The sequence below is a fragment of the Crocodylus porosus genome, unplaced genomic scaffold, assembly GCF_001723895.1.
Source record: "Crocodylus porosus isolate Cpor-Errol unplaced genomic scaffold, CroPor_comp1, whole genome shotgun sequence".
NCBI classification, from domain to species: domain Eukaryota; kingdom Metazoa; phylum Chordata; order Crocodylia; family Crocodylidae; genus Crocodylus; species Crocodylus porosus.
In genome coordinates this window covers 195,155,621-195,178,170 of record NW_017728906.1, presented here as the reverse complement: position 1 = coordinate 195,178,170, position 22,550 = coordinate 195,155,621, and the positions used below count along the sequence as shown (strand labels likewise).

The following is a 22,550-nucleotide window of genomic DNA, read 5'->3' as shown; positions in this document are numbered from 1 at the left end:
ATATATTTTATTCATGTATTTTTTCCTTCTTAGTTTATTCATTACAAATAAAATTACCATATACTGTTGCCCTCCTCCCCGCCCGGCATTTCATTTCAGCTTCATTTCTAATATTTCATAGGATGTGTAGCAATAACATGCAACAGAGTTGCATTATATTGTTATCCGAGATGTAATGTCAAAGTTTCAAGGATGACAACTAGACATCTTTAAATAGAAAGTCACTACAGAAGGTGCAGTTTCAGTGTAGTTAACTTACAACTGTAGCATAATTATATTATGTGGTTTTGCTTTTCAACAAATTATTACTACACAGGTTTAACATTGAGCAAATTACTTATTACCTCTTTAGTGTTCTTTATCTGTCCTATTGAAATCCAGGTGCTTACACTGTCTGTAATTATTCTCAGGGTTATAGTCATCTTTCTGAGGGTGGTTAATGGTTGTATGCATTGGTATTAATTATAGAAATTTCAAACCATATGTGCAATGCCTTTTAGCATGAGTACTTGTTAACTGCAATGTAATTACATATAAATGCATTATAAAATATGGTTGAAAAAAATCAAAGATAAATAAAGACAATAAATTAGCTTATATTTTTAAAAGGGCAAATTCCTTTTCTCATGCCATCCTTTCTCCCTATAAAATGCTCCCAAATATAAGCTGCACCTTATTTTTGAAAGGCATTATGTAAAAAAATCTTTTTTTCCCCCCCCGCAAATATGACTTCAGAGAGCAAGGACAGAGACTTCTTCAACTTACTTACTCTCCCTTTCCAGCTTAACTAAACCCTAGCTGCAGTTGAAGAGGGGTCTATATGGGTGGACCTATGATCTTGAAAAAAATGCCCTAAGAAAGATTAGCTTGATCAGTGAAGTGACCATTAAAAACAGATGCTTGCTAACACCTGTGAAATGAAGAACAATGGGTCACGGCTCCTTCAGCTGGGTGAAGAGCAATAGCAGAGCTGGTGTGCTGTGGAACAGGAATCAAAGCTTGGTGCTCCTATCACAGGCAGAACATCAGATTCCCTGATTTAACTCATGCAGCCCGATTTGGAGGGGGGGGGTCATTTGGGAGGATAAAATGTGTGCTGTATATGAGAATATATGGTAAAACAGGAACTTTTTAATCTTTTTTTTTAAGAATGGGAATAAATTACTTTTTTTTTTTTTGATCTCAGACTGACCATCACACTTTTTGACTAGGTCAGGTGTGCCCAGCCAAAAAAAATGTCTTATACTGGCATTTTACAAGAACTCATATTTGCAGCTATGTGGGCATTACATGAACATTCATCGTACTTTGAGGAGCAACAGTCTCAGGTCACAGCAAGAGAAGTTTAGGTTAGATATTAGGAAGAATTTCCTCACTAGCAGGGTAGCAAAGCACTGGAACAGGTTACCCAGAATGGTTGTGGGATCTCCATCCTTGGAGGTTTTCAAGACCTGGCTGAACAAAGCCCTGGCTGAGATGACCTAGTTGAGGATGGTCCTGCTTTGAGCAGGGGGTTGGACTAGATGTGACCTCCCAAGGTCCCTTCCAGTCCTAACTTTCTATGATCTGCATTTGTTACATGATTCAAAGATTCAGAAGATAAAGCATGTTGTGGGCACATGTAAATATATGGACCCCAGATTCAATTCATTGCAATTAGGAAGTAATCGTACTCTGCTTGTTTTTTACCAAGAGCACCCAGAGAAAACAGAAAATCTTTCACAAGACCCCAACAAACCAAAAAAAGCCCAGAATGTGAACCTTCTTGCAAGGACTGCATTGTGTGTTTTACTTCTGAAATGTCCCAGATAAATACAATCCAAGGCCAACAATGTATGATTTCAAGCAATTGAGTCCATTATTAAACCATGCTTGTATTCTTATTTGTCCTGCAAATACCTCTGGAGGAAGCAAGGCCTGCTGAAACACTCAATTTGTCAACCTGAAGTTGCAGATACTCTTTGCAATCACACAACGATTTTCAAGAATAAAAAAATCCAGAAATCAAAGAGCTGCGAAGAACTGTCTTCTGAAGAGAGGAAAAAAGCAGGCAGATAGGACATTATTGCCGAACAAACTATATTTATGAACAGCATTGTAACTAATGTTTCCCTTTAACTGCAGCCATCACCTTCTACTGTCACATCACGGAGAGACAAGAAAACAAATAGGCCTTAAAACCTGATTTTCCATCAGACAGTAATAGCATTAGCCACCTTAAAGCATTCTCCCTCCTGGAACATATGACTCAGTGCATTCTTTGAAGTTTTACTAAAACTAAAATTCTCTTAATCTGTACATCCCCTTTCCCAGGAGGAGTAAGGGGCAAGCTGCAGTAGATTGGTGTACTGCTGGAATTCACAACTACCAAGGGCTTACACTTCTTGAACCAGGGCCCCAAATCAAAAAGTTGAGGGACTGAATGGGTGTGGAAACTTAAGTTGTACAATCGTGCTTCTTGGTGGCCTCTCACTAATGGCACCATGGATAGACCGAGTTTTGAGCTTCCTGCTTGGAGCCAAATCCAAGTGTTGCAACACTCAGTATTTTATCACAAGGCTTGCAACCTTTGTTGATGGCTCCTGGAGTCCTGTGACTGGAACGGCAGTTTACCGTCATAACAAAAATTTGCTGTCTCATTGCAAAGAGAAGCTGAAAACACAAGTCCCAAATTCTCAAAGACAAAAAAGGACAAAATAAAAGAAACTGGAACATACTTCCCCCTTTTTCATTACGAAATTCGATTTCACAATGAATTTAGATATTTTGAAATTAGGATTAGGACCCCATGAAAAAAATTCAGAAAACTTTTGACCTGCTGAAACTAGGTCACTGGGAGGAGAGGAATACAGGACTCATGGAGCCACAACCAAGAGGGAGTGTGAGCACAGTGAGATGAGTCTCATCCAATACTTATGGCAGACAAGGTTCTTTGGGTGAATATAATATCTAGTAAAAATATATATAATAAAATAATATGATATCTAATAATAAAAGGTAACATATTCACCCAAAGAACCTTGTCCACCTATGTCCTGACACCGAGGATGGGGGTGATGGCTATAAACTACACCTGCATTCAATACCTATTTGATATAAAATGAATAAGTGGACCCAAGGCCAATCGTCTGGGGCGCCCTCCCTCCAAGATAGTGCCTATACTTTGGAGTGAGGCTTCCTCTTTTTGGCCTCATGAATCATACTGTTGGCTGCCCAGCAGGCAAAGAGGGCCAAGAAACCACATCACCCTTTTCTGGGCAATGCCTTAACTACTAAGTTACTTGGTAGAGTATAGATAGACGCTCTTCCTTTTCTTTCTTCCCTCCTCCCTCCCTGTGATTCAACAAAGCCACGACTTACAGTAATAGAGTGCAGGTTGGGAAGCTCGCAGTATTAGAAACACTTAACTCAGGACTGCATGGGATAGTGTCCATGCTGCCCAGCTCCATGGGGAGAACAAGGTTCCCTTCTCCCACACTTCCTATTGAATGGCATACTCTTCTACTTAGCACGAATGCCACTGTGAAGCTAAACCCAAAGCCACTGGGTGTACCGTTCAAGGCACGGAAACCCAAGGGGAATTCTTGCCTACCTATTAGACAAGAAAACGTTCAGGGTGACTCCAACCAGGGGCCTTTTTGAATGTGGGCCAGGGTCCCTGACCCAAGGAGCTTTGACAAAAATACAGGAACATAAAGTGTGTCTTTGTTAGGTTCCAGACATTAAACACCACCAAATACAGGGCTATTTGTGCTCACCATTCAGTTGAATGGGAGTCCTGGAGTGGGGATTCTGGTTACGTCTCTTACCCAAAGGAGGGGAGGGTTGGACTCCTTCCCCTTCCTCCGGTAGAGAATCCCCTCACTTCTCCATAAATCAACACACTCAGAAATGACTAATAAAAATACTCCTGAACTGCAAAATGGCTGCTTTTAGACTGGATCAGACTGCATCAAGTAACAGATGTATTCATAAAATAAATTCCCAGGAGAGTATACTTCTGTCCCTCTCATAGGGATTTTATTCTAAACCCTTCTTAAGATCACACTGGCTGATAGTGGGCCATACTATCAATAGGTTCATTATAGTTTTCAGGAGCATGGTGTCAACATTTCAGCTCCTGATAAGCTTGTCACTTCTTTCTTGATGAGGAGAAGACATTTTTTTTTTTTGTCTAAGTGGATAAGTCAATGAATAGAGTCTTTAGTTTCTCACCTTTCACCTCCAAGAGTGCAGGCAAGCAAAAGAATTCACTTGTGCCTTTTAACACATGCAATTCAATCAAGTTGGGTTTTTATAATGCCACTTACACTTTATTAATAACTTCTGTCAAATCTGAGCCTCATGCATATGCACAAGACATCTAGTGAAATCAGTGGGAGCTGAGAACTGTGCATATTGTTAGAGATGCTTGGTCTCACCTGGTGATGAATATCAGGGGTACAGTGATTTCACTCCCACCTCTTTCTGTTTTTATGCTTTAACAGTTTAAGGTTGCATGCTTTACTAGTAAGTAAAAGCAGCCTGTCGCTACAAGGTCTCCGAGAATCACGATCATCTTCATTCAACACGTGGGTGTAGGACGGTGGAGGATAAATACCACCCAAACATTCTGTACCATGGAGCATGAAGAGTCAGCTGTAAAAACTGTGATGCTTTCTATTTTGGGTATTCAAAGATCCTGGTCCCAAGGAATGTCTGTATGAGGATGTTACTTTGCTATCCAACAGCTGTCATGCTTTAAAAGTGATGGACTTGTTTTTAAGCTCACTTTTAATGGTGTAAATCCAGAGAAGTCAATGGTCCACTGTTAAAAAACTCATGTATGAGAGCCCAGTATCAGGTGAACAGCTGCTGAAAACCATCTAAATGAAGCAGTATCACAGTTTCATATATTTCACCTCCATCCAATATTTTTAAAACAATCCACTAATATTTAGATATAAGACCAGCAGGAGAAACTTCAGGAGTACGGTTTTATTTTCAGAGAAAGAGAGATTCTTTGTGAGAACAAAATCTGGGGCCGCTAGTGTTACATCTTTGATACAATCTGTCAAATTGCATCAATCAAGTTAACTTAAACATTAAGATGTAACAAAATGTGACCTATGCAATCAAATGCAATAACATAACATGTCAGCAAAAAGTGCATTCCTGACAAATGCGAAGAAGGAAACTGCAAGTTAAGTATATCGATGCTTGTAAAAAAAATACTTTCTTTGTTCTCTCTGTATTTTCAGATGACAGCTATCTCCTGACAAAAAGATTTTGATGGGACCATTTTAAACTTTGTAAGCCACAAGAGCCAAGGTGATAAAGGATGCCATGCTATGGAAAGGCTGTATGGAGTCACAGCCCATCTGCGTGAGACTCAAAGCTAGGAAGGCTAGTCTGGAAAGGCTGACAATCCCTGTCCTGAATATCAGGAGAGCCAGTCATGGAACAGCATTTGCAAGGAGCAGGTGCTTGGAAACTGAATGGGGTGTTCCCTGACATTTCATCTGAAGCCAGAAGGAAACCAGTGTGGCACAACATCTGATGAACAGCTATCCTCTGCGAGGATTGCCATACCAAATTCCCAGTTTCCCTGTTCATAGGAGTTCCAATAAAGAAATAAAGGGACAGCATATAGGGCAATACTCCTACAACAAGTGGAACATTTCCTGAATCCATTATATACGAACAACTCAGAAGTTGGTGTTAGACCCCTTATGTTCAACTAAAATAACATGAATCTGTAAGATGACAAGAACAGTTCTCTTTTAGAGGGCAACAGCAGCAGGCTTCATGTTTTCTGTGGGTCAAATTGATCACACTCAGAGGAGAAGGTGGCACCTTGTTGGATGCTGCATAGTTCACCTCTGATGAAGCCATTGCTTGAGGGATGTTTCAAAGAAAGAAGTGGGATGTTAATCACTGAACGATTTCCATGGAGAATCTTCCTGGCCTCTTTCTATCATTATGTTCTTGTGCAGCAATGTTCTGAGATTTCTTTGGAAGGAAAGTCTATGCTCCCATAGATTAATGTAAGTGAGACATGATGGGAGCTTAATACCTTGCAGTATATACTAAAGTGAAAGTTCAGTATATAAAGACAAAAGGCTTGTTGAAGCCCATTTATTTCTAGAAATGGCCTTGGATCTTTCCTAAGGTCTACTTACATCTAAGCTGTCTACCTAATTCAAAGGAACGTAAGGGAGGCAGGCATCACAACCCACACCGAGTTTCATTTGTGTTTGTGCACTCAATTCATTTATGTTCAGATTCTTTGAAAATCCCAGGTTATTTCTTCATGCTTATGGCCCCTGGCCTGCAGAATCAAACACTTATTTTCATCTTGATCCACTAACATTGTCCATTCAGCAACAGTACGTTTAAGAAAGTGCACCTCTGTGAGATAAATAAATACATATACTTGATATCAGTCCTAAAATGTGGTTTACAGGTAACGTTTTCAGAAAGCTCCTAAATTACTTAAGTCTTATTTTCCTTTTGTAGCAGTTAGGGTCACAGATCACATAGATGTTTTTCAAATTTTACGCAGCTGTTTAAAATTCAGTCACAGTACCCAGGGCCTCACCATCCACCAGGGTGAATGCAATTGGAAAAAAAACCCAAAACATAATATCACACAATTTCTGCACAACATGCAATCATTTCCTGCAAGGTTAAGGCTTCCCAAGTTTAGTGGTCTAGTACTATTAAGGCACATGAGTTTCTATAGCCAATGGCATCCAAGGAAGTGATGCAGCTTGTGTTACATCCAGATACCTTTGACTCCAAGCCCAGATAAGCAAGTGCCCATTTACAGCTGGTTTTACTGGTGCTTGCTTTCAGCATGTGCTTGGTAGGGGCCTGGAGCTCATAGGTCTAGACCTATGGAAAGACATCTTATCTGTTCAGACAAGCTCTTCCTCCAGGTTTGCCAAAATATTATGTCTTAGGACTACACATCTTTGATATCAACCTAAACAGGCCGCTGGTGCTATTGTGCAATTCTGGTGCTAATAAGCAATTCTAACCACAAAAGTTTCTACGAGATCGCACATTCAGACAACTACATCCTGCTTCTTCAAGAAACATGAGCACACATAAAAAAAACCCTTTCAAAACAACAAGATTATACAAAAACAAAAGGATTAACTATTTCTTTACCTTAATTATGAGTGTCTTTCAATGTGTGAGAAGCAGAGAGAAACCCATATTTCAATGCAGTGATAGGCATCCATCCTAGGAAAGAAACAACACCAAAGGTTATCAAAATGCTAAGGACTCAGTTCATTCATACTCTATATAAATGTGCTTCAATGAATGAGATCATTGAGGGACTATGTGCTCCTGTCGAGTAAACACACAGAAAAACAATACAGCAGAGTTACCAATCTGAAAGCATAGAAAGGATCATCCGTGTCATCAGGTCCAATTTTTGTCACCGGCAACCAGAAGTAACTACTTTTTAGTAACAATATGACTTGAATATATGCTTCATCATGATTTTGACTGCAGTAAGAAGTGACTCTTAAGGACCAGGACTATACTGCATTGGACTTCATAAAAACAAAGACTAAAGGATGACTTCTGTATAATACAATAATACATACACCAATATATGATTTAAGATACAGCTACTGTCTTCATTACGTCTCCTTTAAGAATTAGTCCTGTGTAAACTTCCATTCACTTAGGAAAGGGAATTCATCCCCTCAAGAGATACCAAAAGTGGGGATGGAAACACATGATATGGGATGAGGTTCTTCCCTTCAATACCAAGGCCTCTTAAGGTCAATGCAATCCCCAGGGATAACTGCAATTTTAGGAAAGATGGTAAGCCTAAAGGCATTTGACCTGGAAACTTGGGACTGATTCTCTATTATCTTGTATTTTGCTATTAATTTATATTTCCAATCCAAAGAGGTGTCAAATGGTCATCACATGGACTGCACAGTGCTTTACACTAATTTTGTACTAGTGTGAAAGGCAATGGATAATGAACAAGAAGAGAAGGAAAAGTGAAGGGGAAACTCAGACTTTGCTGCAGGTACCTTAGATATGAGAAATGATTTTGTACAGTACTCAAATGATGGTAGCACAATTCAGATACTGAAGTAAGTAATAGAATATTTTTTTGTGGAATTTTGGGAGGTGTTGAAGGACAAAAGAGGACATGACATTGTGATTCAAATTCCTAGAGGGGAGCAGGGGTAAGTTATCTGGCTTCTCACTCACCAGATCAAAACATAGAAGGGCCTAATTTCTCTTCCCAATTCCAGAATTGTGCAAGGTCAGCTGACCTCCTGGAGCTGCTGACAATCAAGGCTAAAATCTTGCAAGAATCTGAATCTGAAACTAAATGCAAAAATACTGGGATATCCAGGATTTGTCTTTACACCTGACCTTCAACCTCTAGTCTCAGCATAGATCTTAAACCAACCTCCCCCCTTTGGCTAGGAACAGACATTACACATAAACCAGTTTAAGTGATCAGAAACTGGTTTAAACCTGTAACAGAACAGATGTTCAGTGGACAGAAACAAATTTGAAAATGGCTGAAACCGATTTGAGATAAACCTGGTTGAATATAGTATTAGACTAAACTGATTTGGGTCAAACTGGGTTTTGCAATGTCTGTCCCAGACCCCTTCCTGGTTTAAGTGAAACTAGATTCTGTTAGACCCCGACTTCACGTGGCGCCTAACGACTAGGGAGACGACAAATTGCTCATGGTTCCTGTTACTCATTAACCAGAGCAGGCAGGGAGCAAACAATAGCACAAATTGCTCGCCACAGCTTTATTCAGAATAGAGAGAGCTTCAGACTAGCTCCCAAAAAAACAACAAACCAGGGAGCTGCACTGAACAATAGTTTTTTTTCCCACATGTATACACTTTGGTTTATGCTCATTACCATTCATTCTACCCTTGCTCCTCCTATGTCCCATCCATTTCTCGTCCCATCTTAAGTTCCGCCTCTGTTTACTGTTTGCTTCATTAGCATGCAATTGCTTTTGCATGTTACTCATTTACATGTCTTTTTGCTATGAGCACATGTCTAAGACTTTGACTTCTCTGGTCAATGAGTGGAGTGGACTTTGAACAAAACCTGGAAGCTTCTGGAGGCTTCTTCACCAGTCACCATTCACCTTTTTGTATATGTTCATTTCACATTGTGTTACCAATTATGTGTTGTTTTCCACATTCCAGTCTTTTTTTCTGTCCCAGGTTGCACCATCTTCCACATTCCTAAAACATCACCCCATTCACAGCACGCAGGAGCACACAGATTCACTTGCTACTTTTTCCTCAGAAAAATGGTTAACTCAGTTAAGATGGTTACCTAGCATAAGCAAATGGTTATCTTAGATATCATTCTGCCTTGTGGTCAGCAGCATTGCTAGGCCACAGGTCATGCCTTTATTTAGCTGCAGATTCAACACTCCCCTTAAATCCACATAGTGTTACCCTAACATATTCCCCCAGCACCCCAGTTGCTTTGCAGCCCTGTGTGGGGCTCTGCTCTCTGCTCCAGCCCAGCATGAGACTGTATGTACAGCAGGTCTGCCTGGCTTCCTCCTGCTCCCCACCCTTCTCCTCTGTCTTACACAGACACCTCTCAGCATTAGCTAGCAGACCACATGCTGGCAATGGTCTGTGCTGTGGCAGACAGGACTATGGGCTTAGGCATTTTTGAAGCCAATCAACATGCCAGCTGGTGATGTCCCTCATTTCTTCTTTGGAAAAGCTGTTTAAGAATATCTTGAAGTAATGGAGAGAGGTTTTGTTTTCTGATGGCATGATAAGCACTGAGTTAACAGTGTTTATTACCCCTATCAACTGCCTGCTGGGCTGCTCAGAAGGGGGAGGACCCCTCCCTAGTTATGGTGTCCTGCTAGGTCCTGACCACCCCCGCCCCTAGGTCAGCATTGTGGAAGGGAAGAGAGGGCTGCTCTAGCACCCCCTGGCCTCTAGTTTGAGCCACTGCAGGCATGTGCCTACATTTCTGGGATGTCTTTACGGTTACAAACTGATTCAGCCTAGCCAGGTTAAACTAACCTGCAAAGAATGAATCAATTCAGGCTCAGGCTTTTTGAATGGCTGTCCCTAGCTTTTAAGCTCACCATTAGTTTAAATGAATTTCCTAGTGTTTTCAACAGTGCTGCTCACACAAAATAAAGTCACAAAATAGGAGATTCTTGAAAGTGGCTGACTTACGCTTGTTCTGTTTCTGTTCCCCAGCTCTCATGCATTAAACAGCAAGCTATTGTAATCCAGCATTCTGACAATGAAAAAAATGACAAACTGCCTGAAAGAATCAGTGGCTGCAATTTACAATGACAATGTTTGTCACTGAAGTTCTGCAGTTTGTCCTTCACACTTAAGAGGACAGGCATACGTGTTGCCTCTTCTTCCACAGGAACTAAACAGAAGCTCAGGAAATTAATAGGGCAACTTGGAAATGCTACTTCCACAGACCAGAAAAAAACCTTGGAAATCTTTTCTTATCCATGTGAGCTCATTGCAGTCAAAAATGGTTAGCTGAATAACCAAGATTCTTAAACAGAATTCTAGATTGGATACATGGTCAACGGGTACTTTGAATCTGTTTTTCACCAGCTCCAAGGGACGGCCCTGCTCAATACAATATGGGACGGCCAGGGTGATGGAGAACTGTTACACTTCATCACTGAAGACCATGCGAAGGAACACTTTGAGGGGTTGGACACCTTCAACTCAGCTGGCCCAGACAGCTTACACTCCAGGGTACCTAAGGAGCTGGCAAGCATCATACCTCGGCCACTAGCACAGATCTTCGAGAACTTGTGGTGCTCAGGTGATGTGCCAAAAGATTGGGAAAAGGCTAACGTGGTGCCTATCTTCAAGCAGGGAGGAAAGTAGATCTGCAGCACTATAAGCCTATCAGCCTGACCTCCATCCCCAGGAAGATCTTTGAAAAAATCATTAAAGGGAACATTCTTGGCAAACTGGCTGAAGGCAACTTCTTGAGGGATAGCCAGCACAGGTTTGTTGTGGGTAGGTCTTGCCTGACCAATCTCATCTCCTTCTATGACGAGGTGACATATCACCTGGACAAGGGAGTAGAGATTGATGTCATATATCTTGAGTTTAAAAAAGCTTTCAATCTTGTATCCCATGATTGTCTTATAGAAAAACTGACCAATTGTGGCCTTGGCTATATTACAGTCCACTGGCTGGGGAATTGGCTTTTGAGGTCAGACCCAGAGAGTGGTAGTTGACAGAAGTCAATCGTTGTGGTGCACCATTACCAGTGAGGTCCCCCAAGGCTCCATCTTTGGGCCTATCCTTTTCAACATCTTTATTAATGGTGTGGACTTTGGTGTCAGAAGCAGACTGACCAAGTTTGCTGATGACACCAAACTTTGGGGAAAAGTGTCCACACCTGAGGACAGGATGGTAATACATGCTGACCTTAACAGGCTTGGAAAATGGGTGGATGAAAACTTGATGGTCTTCAATTCTGAAAAATGCAAGGTACTCCACCTTGGAGAAAAAGCCACAGCTTGCTTATAGGCTCGGCAGTGCTATGCTTGCTAGCATCATGGCCGAAAGGAGTCATGATTGGCCACAAGATGAATATGAGCCACCAATGTGATGTTGCAGCCGGCAAAGCAAGCAAAACTCTGGCTTGCATCCATAGATGGTTCTCTAGCAAATCCCAGGATGTCATCCTCCCACTGTACTCAGCCTTGGTGAGGCCACAGCTGGAGTACTGTATCCAATTCTGGGCTCCACAACTTAAAAAGGATATGGACAAACCTGAGAGAGTCCAGAGGAGAGCCACGCACATGATCAGAGGTCAGGAAAACAGGCCTTATGATGAGAGGCTGAGAGCTATAGGACTCTTCAGCCTGGAAAAGTGCAGGCTCAGGTGTGACCTGGTGGCTGCCTATAAGTATTTAAGGGGTATACATCAGGATCTGGGGGAATGCCAGCTTACTAGAGCGCTCCATGGGATGACAAGGTCAAACAGTCGTAAACTTCTCCAAGACCATTTCAGACTGGACATAAGGAAGAACTTCTTTACAGTCCGAGCCCCCAAGGCCTGGAACAGACTGCCACCGTGCAAGCACCTGTTCTGGATTCCTTTAAGAGTCAATTGGACATTTCTCTTGCCGGGATCCTGTGACCCCAGCTGACTTCCTGCCCCTGGGGCAGGGGGCTGGACTTGATGATCTTCCAAGATCCCTTCCAGCCCTAAGATCTTTGAAATCTATGAAATAGACTCATTCTGGCCTTTGGATTTTGGCTCAGTTGTCTAAGTGGGGGACAACAGGTCTATGGCAGCCTACGCTCCTCCATAATTCTGCCTAGATGTATGCAATGAAGGTCCTGACAAGATGGTCACAGGGATCTGAGAAAGACATAAGGGCCCTGAAGCACCTACCAAGATTTCCAAGCAGCCCTGTTTCAGGATGGCTTGCTCACCTCACATGAGGGTGGTCCTAGAAAATGTAGGTCATACAATGCATCGCCTCACTACTTACATCCTGGCAACTGATTTTATAAATAGAATTGCTTGCTGCTGCTTGGCAGAGCATTGCTAGTACATTGATGTGCCCTACCTGTGGGCGAGACTGTCACTCATGCATGGGACTCAGCAGTGAAAGAACTCATCTCACTGGTGCATGCACCATGCTCCGTAATGATGGTGCTAATTGAGCGCTTCTCCATTCAAACGTACTTCCATCACTTGCTTCCTTTAGTTGCCTTCTGCATGATCATTGCCTCTGTCCTGTCCATGGTGGCCAACTCTGGTGGCCATATCCCAAGCTTTTTTCTTCACAGAAAATACAAGGAAGATGAAGAAAAGAGAAGAACCTGAATAACTGCTTGGCAGTAGCAGGCAAGCTGTCACTAGAAATTATGGGCTCTTTTGTCTCAACTTGGACTCTGCACAAGGCAAAGCAGTATTAACAATATTGTAAGAAATACCTGATTGTCCTCCTACATTGCCACTCGCTTCAGCAAAGTTGCTCCTGACTTGTACTCATGTGAACAAGAATATCAGGTTACAGGAGACTCTCAGAGGGTAGTTGGGGTTTTTTCGTTGATAATTTCCTTCACTCCATTTTTCTTATTTCTGTGATTCTTTGACAGCTTATAACTCCCTTTCAAGCTGCTCTTAAACTTTTGACCTTCGCTGCTTCCTGCACTGCAGCTACTTCACTGCTGTGCACCAGATTAATAATGTTAATGAATGAAAAGCTCTGAAATCCAACAATAAAATACGCACTTTCAAATGATGAGCTTCTGGTGTCTCTTGATTTGGAGGAAGAGCATCTTCTGACCCAGAGGCTGAGCACGAAGGAAAGGGGTGAGAGAGAAGGAAGGCAGGATTTTCTACTAAATCAGTTGGGAAATAAACACATCATCCTTCCAACTATTGTTTGAATTTTATCCTAAGCATTTTTGAAGGGCTTGTAATTCTTACTGTTTTCATTGGTTTAGAGATGCCAGGAGAAAAATCTCCAGCTGTTCTGTTTAATAGCTTTTAATGGATCTATTATCAATGAATTTTGCCTAGTCCCTTTGTGAACCTGGCTATACTCTCTGACTCGACCACCTCTTGTGGTAATGAGTTCCACAAGTTACCTACACAGTACATAAAAAGTACTTTCTCTTGTTAGCTTTAAATCTGTCTCCTGCTAATTTCAGTAGGTCCTCCTTGGACTTAGTGAATAACAACTCCATATTCACCTTGTCCAACCCCTCATGATTTTGTAGATCTCTATCAGATCCTAGATAACATACCATATTTACTTGATTAGAAGATGATTCCATCTCCCCACCACTTAACATGGGGGAAAAAAGCCCCTCACCTTGCAATTAAGCATGAGATAGTTGAGGGGGAGCAGGCAGCCCCCCCCCCACGAATTCAGGCCAGAGCTGGGGCCCCCACTGCCTCTCTATGCCCTGCCACTGCTTCCTGGCAGCCCCTTGTCCCGCCCACCCCCCTCCATGCCACTTCTTGCCTTCTTTCCCCATCTGCCACACTCCTCATTACTGTTGCTGTGTGCTTGTAGGCTCCATTCTTGCTGCAGCCTGAAGCAGGGAGCACTTGCTCCATCTTGGCCCCATAGCACCAGTACTGGCTTCATACCATTGCTATGGGGCCAGGCTGATGCCAGGCTGCAGCAAGGACACAGCCAGCCAGGAAAAGGTAAAGTGGGGAGTGGAGGGACAGGCAGGGGATAAGTCTTGTGGGGGAGATGGGAGGAAGGGGAGTGGAGACCTAAGGCTGCAGCGGGGGGCAGAAGCGGTATGAAGGGGGGAAGAGGGAGGAACAGGGGAGTCAGGGCAGCCTGAAACTGCAGTGTGGGGTGGAGGAGGGGAAGGGACAGTGGGCAGCAGACGTGTGGCAGGGGGCAAGTTGCTTGCCTCTCGCACTACCTGCTCTACTGTCTCTGTATTGCCTGTCCCCCATTGCCTCCTTACCAGGTGCCCCCCTACTGCCTCCCTCACCATTTCTCCCCACCACCTGCCGCATTACTGGCCCCCTCATCGCCTTTCTGGGGGATGGGAAAATGAATTTAAGATCATCCTCCAATAATTACATCCCATACATGGAAAATTATAATATGTTTATAAATTTTCTGAGCGTAGAATCTAATTATTGGGGGAGCGTCTTACATTCAGGGTTGTCTGGTATTCAGGTAAATACGGCCCTTAGGGGTAGAGCCACAAAAAGTTACTGGGTCCATGATATGGGGGTGGGGTAAATTATTTGGAACATTATTGCTGGGCCATGCAAAATTAACCTCTGCTGTCGGGAAAGAGCCACTTGGGTGTTTGGGGGCATTCATAGAGAGCTGGCTTTTGAGGTGTGCATAGGGATTTGTGAAGTTGAGTCCAGACTTTAATACAGAAATGTCTGCCCTTCCATGCATCCCTCGTCTCAGACAGGGAATGACAGAAGTTTTGGGCAGCCATGTAGCTTGTAAGTGGTAAGTTTTCCTACTCTACCGCTTCCTCTGTGGATATGTAAGATGGGGGATTACAAATGAAATTGCTGTCTCTCAGCAGCAGCCTGCTCTTGCTCTGTCAGATATTCAAGTGGGACCTGCATTCCCTGTGTAGTGATCTACATCGTGCAGCTGCCAACATTTGTGGATTGTAACACCAAAAAGCATCACTATGGAACAACCCGGCTGACTTCTTGCATGACACCAGCCGGGGAAGATGGCAGCTTCCTATCTGTTAATTATTAATGATTTAATATACTTTTCAAAACCTTGTTCTTTAGTGAATCAATCTTCATCACAGTCAGAGGTAGCAATTGGACAGCTCTTGGGCACTGCATTGTAGCTCTCCACTAAGTATGTCTATGCTGCTCTATTTTAGTAATGCTAGTGGGTAAACTGTTTACAAGCACTTCTGCAAGCAACTTAGTGGTGGAGCTGAAAAAATAGGTCAATTTTGCATTGAAGAGAGAAACAAATTTCTTCCTGTTGATGTTGGAGAGGGGGACAGATGCACCATCTTTGCATACATCTGTAAACTTCTCAAGTGTGCCAAAGCCTCCATCAGCATTAATGATGGATAGCATGAAATACTATTCTCTTACATGTGGTAGCTACAAATAAAAACATTGCCAACTTGTGCCTCATGACAGGACAGTGCTTATTAATAATTCTAAATGCCACATTCAATCCTCAATGAAGTCCCTGCAATCCCAAATTCTGCCCTGCAGTTACACTGCTGTAACCATGAGAGTATATTGGCAGAATTTAGCCCAGGGGTCTATGGCAATTGGGAATGAGTAGAGCAGATGGGCACCAATGTAAATAGAGTAAGAAAAATGTAGTAAATTCTCAGCATCCTTGGGCACTCTCAGCTATCCTCCTTCTCTCTTGGACTCACTTCTAATAAGTTTACAAAAGAAAAAAATATCAGTGAAACTACCATATTCCAGGAGATGAAATAAATACTGACCATATGCTGTTCTGTATGGCAAGATTAAAGAGGTCTTCAAAATATATTTAAAATGTAAAAGACTACAGTTTTGCCCTAGTTATTTAGCAGAACAGCTTGGCATGCTGTTATCTGCTATGTCACTGGCACTCAACCTTTTAGCCCTGCAGGCCAGATGAAGAGTGTAGGTCTGGTCCCCATAGGCTAGATGACGTGGCACCAGGGGCTGGATCTGGCCCATAGGCCAATTCTCCTGCACTATGTTATGCCACCTTTACTCAAATTAAGGAATACTTTAGCCTTCAGTTCATCCTGCAGAAACAAATGGATATATATTTGAGGGGACACAGTATAGCTCAATGTAGTACGGATTTCCCAATCTAGCTTATATGATCATTGAACTGTGTGGGCAAGTGGTTGGAACCAAGTGGTGGCTGACAGGCAGACATGAAAACAAAGCTCTCCTGGATCAGCCATAAATTCAGCGTATGACCATACCACATAACATTTCTGCACCACTACTTCCTCATTTGCACAATGAGTATGAAGTATTTTGCGTTTTTGAAGCAGTTTGAACTTTGGATGAAAGGCATTAAAAGTAAGTGCTGTGTATTTCTCATATTCTATCTGGCATATTGGTTTCATAAACCTTATTTCATATCAGACCACTGGGAAATCAACATCAAAGAAATGCAGAATTACAGGGACTGAAAGCATTCACAACTGGAGCTGGCCAGGCTTGACATAATTCTGAGAAGCAAACAAGAGTTGAACACAGCAAACTCTATACTCTCTTTCTAGAGAAAAAAACAACAACCTGTGAAGCATGCTACCTTTTCTGTAGGTTTTTATCAGAATACAATAATATAATAGAAAATGCTATCCCTGTTATGGGATTCTGAAGGATACTTCAAAACATCCACGGAGAACGTTTAAAAAAAAATGAAAACATGTTGGGCAAAATTCACCCGTGACTTTGGGAGCCTGAATTTTTTGGGTGTTCAAGGTGGGATACTTTAGAAGGACTTTTAGGACACACTACTGAGTTTAAAAAACGTGAGTTTTTTAAGTTATCTATTAAGATGGGCACCAGAGAAGGAAGATATTAAAGTCATAGGGCTGGAAAGGACCTCATGAGGTCATCTATTGCCACCCCTGCCAAGGGCAATACTGAGGCAGGTCCAGATGAGGTGCAGTGGCAAGGCTGCAACCCCCTTTTTGACCATACAGCAAAAGCAAGACCAGGGATTTTTTTAAGTCCCTGAAGAAGGGAAGAATTCCTCCCCTCCATTCCTCATGCACATCCTGTCTCCTTTCCTCCTCCACCTGCCACTGCTGCTGTGTCCCTGCTGTTCCAAGGGAGGGGACCTCCTGTTTCACTTCAGCTGGGTTGCACTGGGGTTAGGCTCAGCCTAGAACAACAGCAATAGTAGGCAGGTGGGTTTCCTACCATTGTTTCCCACCAGCCTGGAAGCAGATGTGGGGAGGAAGAAATCATCCACCTGCCGCTGGGACCACTGCTGCTGCTGCCTTTTCCTGGGCTGAGCCAAGCCCCTCATGCAGCCCAGCTGGAAAGAGGCATGAGCTCCCCTTGCCTTCTGAACAGCAGGAACATCAGCAGTGGCAGGAGTAGGGACGTGCAAAATGGGCTGTATTCGATTCAGATTTGGCCGAATCGGGGATGGTGATTTGATTCATTGATTCAAATTCAGATTCGGCTGAATCTGATGATTCGCCGCTGATGCAGAGAATAAACGATTTGGCCATAGAAACAACTTTAAGTGTTTTTTCTACATACCTCAAGGTAGCAGGCAGCTCGTGAATGCTGCAATGGTGGAGCAGCTGGAGCATCCCACAGAAGTGCGCGAGGGCCCCCTGCACACTCGGTGGTGAATCTGGAAATGGACCAGAAGTAGTTCTGGTCCACTTCCAGGTCTGCCAGGGGGCCCCCCTCTACCTCCCTGGCTCAGACCTAGGAGGCATCAGTTGCTGAGTTGTGGGGGTGCAGGAGGGGACCCCTAGCACTCCCTGGTGGACCTGGAAGTGGACCTGGAAGTGCTTCTGGTCCACTTCTGGGTCTGCTGCTGAGTGCGCTGGGGAGCCCCCCGCACTCCATCTGCTTCACCATTGCAGCATTCACAAGCCGCCTGCTACCTTGAGGTATGTAGAAAAACCGTTTAAATCTGTGTCTATGTCCAAACTGGTGAATCTTTCCAAATATCTCCAAATCGATTCAGAGGGTTCCGATTTGATTTGGAGAGATTAAAGGGTCTCCTGATTCAATTCGGATTTGGAGATTCAGCCACTGAATTGGGCCAAATCTCTGCCAAATCAAATCAGGTACCAAAGCTTCACACAGCCCTAGCAGGCAGGGGTGTGGGAAAACGGGAGATGCGGGGAGAAAAAGGAGAGTGTGAGGGGATGTGCCTCTGAGCAGGGAAGAGAGGGGGTTTTTACCTACTTTGGGGGCTTAAAAAAGGCCCTGGTCTGCCCACTCCAGTTGGCTGGGAGAGGGAGAAGGCTGGGAGTACGGGAGGAAGCCACCGCTGCAGCACCAGCCACTGCTCCTGCACCCCACTTTGAAAACCCCAAATTCACTTCTGTTTCTAACTAAACCGATCCAGTTAAGTATCTGTCCAACTTGCCTTTGAAAATTTCCAGAGATGGAGAGTCCACATCTTCTCTAGGTCGCCCTTCTCAATGCTTGACCACCCTCAGAAAGTTCTCCCTGACCTCCAACCAAATCTTCCCTCGTTACATTGAAAACTACAGATTTTTGTAGAACTCTATGGGTTTCATCCTCATCCCATTCTCTTCCTTTTCTGAAGGGTCTAGTGCTTAATCACCCAGTTTCCAGAGGCAAGCAAAACCCTCTAATTAAAATTCACGTTCCCCCTTTTTTGAAACCCTCTCATTAAAATTCCTGTCCCCCTCATCCTCTTCGTAAGGCTGTTCTTGTACGCGCACATAAAATAAAACCCGCCGATCTGCTAAACAGGTTTCCAGTGAACCCAAGGGTCAAACTGAAATCGCACTAGGAATCTCTGAACTAGTCCTTAAAACTTTAGCATGATTTACTATAATGAAGCCTGGAGCTTAAACTCTGGATTCGGTAAACAAAGGCAGTATATGTGCACTGAGGGAAGACAGTTCATAGTAATTTTGTCAGCAAAACTGTTACAATAAAGGCCTAAACAACACTTCATCTACCTGTCACTTGTCTTGAAAGGGCAGATTACTTTTTCCTCAATCTTGGCACATCCAATTAAGGTAGACTTACAAGCCAGGCAGGTGTAAAGTGCAAGCCAGCACTTGTTCACATTAGCAATTATCAATGGAAAAATACATAAGTGCTGAGGCTTGGCACAACAGTTACCCTGGCAACCGTTAGCACTCAGAGTCTCAGTAGAGACTAACATGACAGTTTGACATCCTTTCCCATAAAAAAAGATGATTGCATTCTCTCCATTTCTCTCTCCTTCCATTTTTCTCCCCGCTATTTTTCGGCTGTTTTTCCAAAGCTCTCAGCAGTGACTCCATCTTGTTTAACTTTCGACTCTAACCTGCAAGCTCGTCGCGTGCCAGCGCGAACTCCCCACGCCGCCGAGACCACGAGCGTGTGCGCTATGGCAACCAGGAGCGTTTCCTGTTTATCTGACTACGATCGTATAGGAGGAGGGAGACTGGGGGAGCTACATTAGCAGTATCGATCTCTAGCAACCAGAGAGACCTGTTGGGCAGGACAAGCTTACTCAACGTTATCCGTTCTTACACAAAGATTAGGGAATATCGGGTCATTCATACAGCTGGAACAATGCAGATAAATCCAAAGCACTGCTTCCTGCTGCTTCTGCTTTGAGGCTAGAAACACATTTTCTGACAAGCATGAGATCTCTTAAGCTAGGGACAGACATTACGCATAAACCGGTCTAAGTGATCACAAACTGGTGTAAACCTGTAACAGAACAGACATCCAGTGCACACAAACCAGTTTCAAAATGGCCCAAACCAGTTTGAAAGAAACCTGGTTGAATGTATCAGACTTAACTGATTTGGCTTAAACTGGTTTATGCAATGTCTGTCTCAGACTTTAGGGAAGAGATTGAAGTACAATATCCAAAAAGGATGTGTCCAAGAAGTTGCTATTAGGTAGGTTTTCAACTGTCTCTGCAAAAAACGTTTGGGCTCACCTCTTGTACCACTGCTCAACACAAGCTGAAGACGGCCAAGCTGAGTGGTACTATTTAACTATTCATAGATGCTAGGGTCAGAAGGGACTTCAACAGATCATCGAGTCCATCCCCTTGCCCTGGGCAGGAAAGAGCACTGGGGTCAGATGACCCCAGGCAGATGCCTACCCAGCCTGCTCTTAAAGACCCCCAAGGTAGGGGAAAGCATCACCTCCCTGGAAAGCCCATTCCAGATTTTGGCAATCCTCACCATGAAGAAGTTTTTCACCTAAATCTGCTCTCTGTCAGTTTGTGACCACTGTTCCTTGTTACCCCAAGAGGTGCCCTGGTGAACAGAGCATCATTACTTGTTGCGTTCCCCTAATGAATTTGTAGGTGGCCACAACATCACCACCCAGCCTGCTCTTGCAGAGGCTGAATATCCAGGTCCCTCAGTCTCTCCTCATAGGGCCTGGCCTACAAACCCTTAACCATACAAGTGGTCCTCCTCTGGATCCTCTTGAGATTATCCACATCCTTCTCAAAGTACAGTGCCCAAAACTGGGCGCAGTTCTCCAACTGCGATCTGACCAATGCCGCATAGAAGGGAACTATTTTTTATTCAGCGCTTGGGCCCTGAGAGGTTGAAAGCCAACAGAGTGTGTTCGGGGTTGCAATTTGTTGTGCAGAAGGCTGCTGTGGGTCGCGTGAGCTGCTAGTTGCAGCAGGTTATTTTTGTTATAGATGTCAAATAGAGTACACGTATTATCCATCTTGTATTTCTGTGCTCCTGTAAATCAAAAGCTTTTAATACATGAAAGATTAAGCTGTCTAAAGCAAGGGTCTTGCCTAACATATATACTATAAGGCCACTGTTACCTCCAGGCAAAGCCTTTTATTTTCATGTTTCCTACTCTTCCTCTCTATTTTCAAATATTCAGTGACCAAGATTTCCCCTCAGCTTTCACTTCTCTTTGGTTTTTCTTCATCCTTTTCAGTGTTTTTTTTTTTTTTTTTTAATTTACACACTTCCTGACATTTTCCCTTTCCCAATTTGGCTTTATTTTCATGCTTTTTCTCATTTCCTTTACCCCAATCCTATTCCCCATCTTCCCGCAGTCCACATAGAATGGGGGCTAAATCTCTGCCTCAAAGTATGGGGAAGGGAGGTGTTTCAGAGACAGTTTTGTTTGCCATAGGGTTGTAGAGTGTTATTTTCTAAAAACAAATGTGAATAATCCTTTGTAGCCCTCTCCTTGCTCTAATTCTTGCTCTTCCTCTTCTTTCTTCTTCTTGCTCCAGACAAAAAGAATAAACTTACCTTGAATGGTGCTCAAAAGAACAGAGGCAGAATCCAATATTTAGGGGCAACTCTCCTCACATATATTACTGTCATTATGCAGGATGAAACCTTAAACTGTACAAGTTTGAGATGAGCAGAAATTCGTCCTGAAACACCACTGAACTGGAACGTCTTGATAAAAGGTCTAGTCCCATGGGCAGCTCTGTCAGGCCAAATTCATCCCTGGTGTAACCCCATTACTGTCAATGGAGTAAGGCCTCAGAGTTGTATTTATGATAAAGAGAAGCAATAAATCAAACAGTACACACCCTGTAAGATTAAAGGCTTAAGCTGTCAGGGCAGGACAGTCTGGCACCTTTTGAGCAGCATGAAATTCACTTGAAAATCTTTCAAAGCATGAATGGGAAACAGAAGAAGTCATCCTTCCTCTTGAACATGCCTTCGTCTTCAGTGGCAAAGGTGGCAAATTCACCACTTTTTTCTACGCCTAAATTGTAAGGGCTGAGAGATGGACCTGCTCTCTTTCCCCACTGTTTTTGGAATGGCTTTGCAATCCTTCCCACGACAACATAATTTAATTTTAAAATCATGATGCTGTAAGTACTTGAGAAGCAGTTAAAGCCATTCAGTCAGAGAAAGGTCATGTTAACATAAATATTGAAAAGAATGATAATTAGGCAAGGAAAACAGCAAAACACATTAAAGAGAAATGAGGCAATTTTTTAAATGTTAACATCCTAATTCAGTAATGTTTACACTACATTTAATAGTTCAATTTTCAACGAGAGTTCCAGTGGAAAAAAAAATGACTAAAGGATTTGAGAAGGGGAATTACATTTAAAAAAAGGGACTCCTTATATATATTTTGCCATCTTGTGATAAAGCAAATGGTCTGAGTCCTGTTAAATAGACTCCCAGCGGGGATGGTGCAGGCACCTACCCTGGAGATCTTTAAAAGGACGCTGGATGCACACCTTGCTGGGATGATTTGACCCCACCAGTCTTTCCTGCCCAGAGCAGGGGGGCTGGACCCAATGATCTCATGAGGTCCCTTCCAGCCCTGAATTTCTCTGAATCTGTGAATGCAACAGAGGTCTAATAGGTTGAGCCTGAGTCACTGCAAAGAAGCAA

At 43.1% G+C, this 22,550-nt stretch overlaps 1 long non-coding RNA gene across 1 annotated transcript in view; it reads right to left on the bottom strand.

Annotated features, from left to right (window-relative positions):
* Window positions 1–22,550, bottom strand: part of LOC109306818 — a 515,505-nt gene that overhangs the window by 261,392 nt on the left and 231,563 nt on the right. Inside the window, exon 2 of the long non-coding RNA XR_002100123.1 lies at window positions 7,156–7,230. This is a non-coding gene — a long non-coding RNA (uncharacterized LOC109306818). The remainder of the gene's footprint in view (window positions 1–7,155; window positions 7,231–22,550) is intronic.